This window comes from Priapulus caudatus, unplaced genomic scaffold, assembly GCF_000485595.1.
Source record: "Priapulus caudatus unplaced genomic scaffold, Priapulus_caudatus-5.0.1 Scaffold60, whole genome shotgun sequence".
Classification (NCBI taxonomy): Eukaryota; Metazoa; Priapulida; class Priapulimorpha; order Priapulimorphida; family Priapulidae; genus Priapulus; species Priapulus caudatus.
This window is the reverse complement of record NW_014577121.1, coordinates 484,187-490,369: the sequence shown is the minus strand read 5'-3', so window position 1 is coordinate 490,369 and position 6,183 is coordinate 484,187. Positions and strand designations below refer to the sequence as shown.

Below are 6,183 nucleotides of genomic sequence, written 5' to 3'. Positions count from 1 at the left end.
AGTAGTAGTTAAGTTAACGTACGTCGCGACGTCGTGTGTGTGTGTGTGTGTGTGTAGTGTGTGTGTGTGTGTGTGTGACGTGTCGCGCGCCGACGTGTGTGTGTGTGTGTGTGTGTGTGTGTGTGTGTGTGTGTGTGTGTGTGTGTGTGTGTGTGTGTGCGTGTGTGCGTCTCCGTGCGCGTGTTTGCGTATGTGCGTGTACGTGTGCATGTAAGTGTGTTACACTACATGCATTTTACCACTAGTTTAATGTCTTGGTGACGCATTACGGATATATACGCTTGAAGGAAATCGTAGGCGACAGATATTAGGCCCGTTTACGAGTTGCCTTCTTTTCTGTCAATTCCAAATTTGGTGTATGAGCAATGCGCGGCGTGTGCTTAATGATGACAATTCTTATTTTCCATTTAAATTTTATTCCAATATTACAGAGATTTTTGCAACTATTTTACTGCTACTACTACTACTATTATTATTATTACTACTACTACTACTACTACTACTATCAATGGTGATGAAATGAGAATACTCATAATAATAATAACAATAATAACAATAATAATGATAAATAATAATCTATCATAAGGTCTTAGTGCTGGCCCAACTATAATAAATTGCATAGTATGACGTCATCACGTCAGCCCACGTCGTCTGCTAGACTATCTTAGATCCACTTACTCAACAAATATCAACTCTATCAAAGCAAGGCTGAAATCATCGAAACACAACACTTTAAGTGCTGACGTATACTAACGTGTTTTGCATCAGTAAAAACGTCCGTAGTCAGCAGGCCTGAATAACCCGACACAAAAATTAAGAAAAAATATATGTAGAACTTCCAGTGCATGCACAATACAGACTTAAAACGCAGACGCTAAAAACCTTTGCCGGCGATATAATGCGAAATTTCAACAAGTCGCCGGATCCCGTTTCACGCACAATCACAGCGGACTGTTCACCATGGCTACGTCACTAAACAGAATGGCATAATTTTCTCAAACGACCTGTTTCATTATTCTTGCTGTCTATAGACCGCTGGAAGACATATACGACGTATACATAAGACATACATGACGTCAGAAGTAGATAATAGGGAATTCCTATAAGATAATTCCCTATTATTAACTTCTGATGACGTATATAATGCATGCGCAGAGCCGACGTTAATACATCGCCATTATCTTGTTAATTAACAGATTGGAAGAGCGAGAGTGATGGTTCTCTAAGGAGCCTACTTGCCTAAAAAATTAAAATGTTAAAAAATTCAGATTTCTTTCATGATTTCAAATATTTTTTCAACATACGCAATGCTTTCTAGCAGCGCACCCAATGTACTGCCGCCACCAGCCACTAGACCACTTACGTGAAGGCTTTACTCATTGGATTGTCGTCTTTGTTTATCGGATGTCACTATGTTGTAAGAAAGGATTCGTGTCATGATAAATCTATGCGATTAACATGTTAGCAGCGGTGTCGGTGAAACTCGAAAGTTTGTCGAAACTGTTAGTAATACGGTGTTAATTGGATTTGTTATGAAATCAATTTATTCTTATATACATCTATACTTTTCTTCGTGCGACCACGGCACTGCCTTCTCGTGCAAGGCGGAAGTTACAATCACTGAGTGCGTGCGTGCGTGCGTGTGCGTGCGTGTGCGTGCGTACGTAGGTGGTTGGGTGCGTGCGCGCACGCGTTCGCAGGTCGGTATTGCAGCGACGCCCATTGTCACGTCATTACAGTAGAACACGGATGGACAGGAAGTGACGTCACGCACCCTGACCAGACGTACTCGCCTGGTTCGCCGCTCGTTAGGTAATCGAGTAGAGCGACATTGATTCAGTTTCCTCATCTCAGCACACTTTGTAGCTCATTAGCCAAGACTTGTTGGCCAAGTTGGTCACGGAGAGGCAATGTGCGTACGATTTCAGGATGCTCAATGTCCGTGCTGTTTAAAATGGATGTAGAGGGAAGTATATATCAGAGGTTCTAGAAACATGTCGATTCGTGCGCTGGAATCACGACATTCATGAAGCCTGGGTGCATAGGCTATCGATAAATATTGAAAATTGGAGTATCGATAATCGATTTCGATATCTAAGCTAGGAATATATACCAAATAATGTATTATTTTGCAACGCTCTAATTTAAACTTGTTTCATGAAAACTTTGGAATATATATTATGCAAAATGAATTCAAGATCTTTCAGATTGAGAGAGCTCGAAATAGTTAGTGTATATCATTATTCGTGCTGCCGCCTAAGGGAATGACAATAAATTGTGTGCAAATTTTGTGATTGAGCGGGGAGTAAATAACATGAAAGAAGCCAGGCAAATATCAGAGGATCTAACATCAGGAAAATACTTAAAAGCGAAGACTGGTTAACAAAATCAAACTCAAAGCCAAGCAAGAAAAGAGACGTGTCATTAAAATAAGATGGCGGAGAGGTGTTACTTTTTTTCTTTTGCAAAGGAGTGCACATTTATCGTGCGGCAAATCATCTTCAGGGTTAGTTCGACGTTTTCTCCAAGCGCATCCTAGTGCGCACAACGGGGATGCATAGCAAATACATTTCACAAAACGATTTCGTACGCCGAACCTTGCCGAATACTCACCGCAAACGATGGATTTTATCACTAAATCGTAACTAAAACATGAGCACAAGGGCGATGGAGCGTGTGGCGCTGATATAGGAGCATGAAACCCTGATTACCGAGCTCACATCTACGTAGAATCAATCAACAATCTTGACAAACATTCAACAAATCATACACGAGGCAATCTGAATCAACCGAAAACGCTATGGCCGCACTGAACTCCGGGTAATAACGTCGATCATGTATAGGCAACATAGATATATCCTGCAATAGACCAGACAGCCTATGGAGAGACTAGCGCATTGTTAGGCCCGCGCTGACACTTGCGCGTATTGATAGATATCTATGGCTGGGAACACGATTACATAGATCCTCGATGACGTAACGCAATGAACGTCACGCATGACTCATCGCTCCATAAAATGACGTCTGGCGCAGTAGCAGAAGACGTTAGGTCCGCACGGGACCGGTAAGCCCTTATCAAGCTCATAACAGTGGGACGGACTCGCGATATACGTACCCTCTGTAATTATACCCATTATCATTATAATATACATGTAGAATTAATTGTAGATAGTAAAAGAGTCGTGGAAGCGTCCCTCTACGGTATTATCTACTTCATTTGCATATGTCTCAGAAATACACTACCGGGCGCATTCGAGAAACACCGTATTTCATGGTTATGCCTATACACGCGAGTGAATATTTGCAGTGAATAAAGAGAGTATATTTATTGGGTTACGTCACTTGAAAAGGAATTGTCGTGTTTTAATGGGCGGCTAAATTTATTAGCCTGGCGGGAGGGAAGAGGGCGGGGGCATGAGTCGATGTGAAGCTTTGTTGCTAGTAAGGGGGAGGGGGCAAACAAACGCGAATGGAGACAGGGACGCGGTGGCAGATAAAATGACAGCCTTAATTAAATTGAAAATTGTTTGAGCAATAGTTACAACGAAAGACAGGGGGCGAAAGAGAGAGAGAGTGAGAGAGAGAGAGAGAGAGGAGAGAGAAAGAGCAAGAGAAAAAAGCAAATAAATAGATAGATAGATATAAACGATAAGAACACATATATATATATATATATATATATATATATATATATATATATATATATATATAATATATAGAGAGAGATAAATATATAGACAGATAGATTGATAGATTGTGAGCGAGAAGGGTAAAAATAGATAGAGAGAGGAGAGTGCGTGGGGTGAGAGACATATGTAGTGCGGTGTAACAGATAAGGGTAGTTCCAGCGTATATCATTCATTGTATTCGCCAGCTTGTCATTCGATACTCGTACTAAGTCATTAGGCTCGATGGAAGTCTCCTACCAATTCTCTAAATAATCATACGACGCCGCATTCAGGGGGACACCACGCATATCATCCTCTCCCCCTTCCCTCAACGCTAGCTCCGGGTAGCTCACTCACGATTTAGTACCGCTCGGGATCACTGGAGGTTGCTGCTCTCGTAAATCAGTGTAGTGTGTGTGTTGTGTGTGTGTGTGTGTGTGTGTGTGTGTGTGTGGTGTGTGTGTGTGTGTGTGTGTGTGTGTGTGTGTGTGTGTGTGTGTGTGTGTGTGTGTGTGTGTGTGTGGTGTGTGTGTGTGTGTGTGTGTGGTGTGTGTGTGTGTGTAATGTGTGTGTGTGTGTGTGTGTGTGTGTGTGTGTGTGTGTGTGTGTGTGTGTGTGTGTGCGTGTGTGTCGTCCGCTCTCACTCTCTTTGTCTCTGTCTTTTCTCTCCCCTCGTGTGCGCTTTTTCGTTTTTTTTCGATTTCGTTTTCTCTCGCTTCCTCTCCATCTCTTTCTCTCTCTATCTCTCTCCGTCTCTCTCTCTCTATCTCTTTCCGTCTCTCTCTCTATCTCTAGCTCTATCTTTCTCGTTCTCTCTCTCGCTCGTTCTCTCCGTCTCTCTTTCGCACTTTCTCTCGTTGTTTCTTCTTGCTCGCTAATTTCCAGCCGTTTCACACATTGACTAATTTAGCGCCTGCTCCCTAGCGAACTTTCTTCCATCATCTCATTATCTCTTCTCCTCTCACTCGCTAACTCGATTACGTATATCAACGATGTTTTGACTAGCAATGCATGCGCGTAAAAGTAGCAATTAGTGAGCAAGCCAGCGAAATAACTAAATCAATGAACTAACACGCCATCACCATGTGGGAATAAAGCTGGGTTTACGCCAACAACTTTCTGTTGAAAAGTTGACAAGTTGCTCAACTTTTCAACTAATCGACCACGAATCGGCAGATGCCAACTATACGTGAGAGATTAGAACATGTTCCATTTGCTCAACTTTTGGGCAGCGAGTTGATGAATTTTTTTGCCATGCGGATGATGCCATGCCATGCCATGATGGAGGTACGTGTTCCTCCCTCCAGGGCGAGATAACCTGCGGGCGCTTTTTTGCTATCGGCGCTACACGGGCTACACCTGGCGCGAATTAATACATGAAATGCGTATCTACATCGCCCCGTAGCACACTGCAGGTGAATGTTGAATCGTTTGACGACTCGCGGTCGATAATGTAAATACTTTTAACATCTGATAGAAAGGTTGATAGAACGTTGAAAAATTGTTCAACTCTTCGAATTTTCACCTAAACATGTAAACCCAGCTTGCTTAAGCCGATTGGCTAAACATATAATATTGGAGGCAGGCTTATAAGAAAAGGTTTTTTAAAGGTTTTTACGCTCATTTTATCTTACTTCTATTCCTGACTATTTCCAGGATGTGTAGGTTGATAGACTTCTTGATTGGCTATGTGATATTTCTGCACTCGTGTGACATGTCTTATGTCATTTGTCAACATTTGTTTCTATTTTAGGTGGCCCGCTCGAAGGCAGTGTAAGATCGAGACAGGCAGAATACATTAGAGAACTCAACTGCTTATTAAAAGGAAGGCTGGCATCAGAATGTAAGTCAGCTCTATCTCGCATCTCATGTATTGACTGCAGTCAAACGGTGAAATGCCACACACGATCAGTGTTTGTGTGTGTGCGTGCGTGAGTGTGTGTGTGTGTGTGTGTGTGCTGTTGTGTGCTGCTGTGTTATTGTGTGTGTGTGTGCGCGTCGTGTCTGTGTGAGTTTGTGCGTGTGCATGTGTGTGGGCACGCGCGCGTGTGTGTGCGTGGTTCCCTCAGCATAAAGCGAAGGAGAAGTGATTTTTATCCGCTAGTGTGAGAGGTGGTTAGATAACTACACGTGGTGCGAAACAACAACAATGTCGTCCGTTAATTTCCTGCACGGTGCTAAACATTGACATTAATGCTTATGAAAACCTAGCGATCATTTCCGATGCCACATCGAAGTTGATTATCATGCTTATATATATATATATATAGGGGTGCGACAATGTGGGGCGGTATAGCAATAATATTTCATCAATTCAGTCCCTTCTATCTATCGGTCGGGTCTATCGGACCTTCGGTCTATAGGGATGACCCCAGCTGTACGTGCATCTATGGTTTATATACGCTATTTATTGTTCATGTGATCATTGCCGTTTGTTTTTACGGCTGCTTTCAGGCAAAATGATAGAGCCGGGCGAGTACGCAAGAAATGCCAGATATTCCGAGAGCGAAGGAAG

At 42.6% G+C, this 6,183-nt stretch overlaps 1 long non-coding RNA gene across 1 annotated transcript in view; it reads left to right on the top strand.

The window, feature by feature from the left end:
* Positions 1-6,183, top strand: part of LOC106821136 — a 38,281-nt gene extending 32,098 nt beyond the window's left edge. Inside the window, exons 2-3 of the long non-coding RNA XR_001395697.1 lie at positions 5,422-5,511; positions 6,123-6,183. This is a non-coding gene — a long non-coding RNA (uncharacterized LOC106821136). The remainder of the gene's footprint in view (positions 1-5,421; positions 5,512-6,122) is intronic.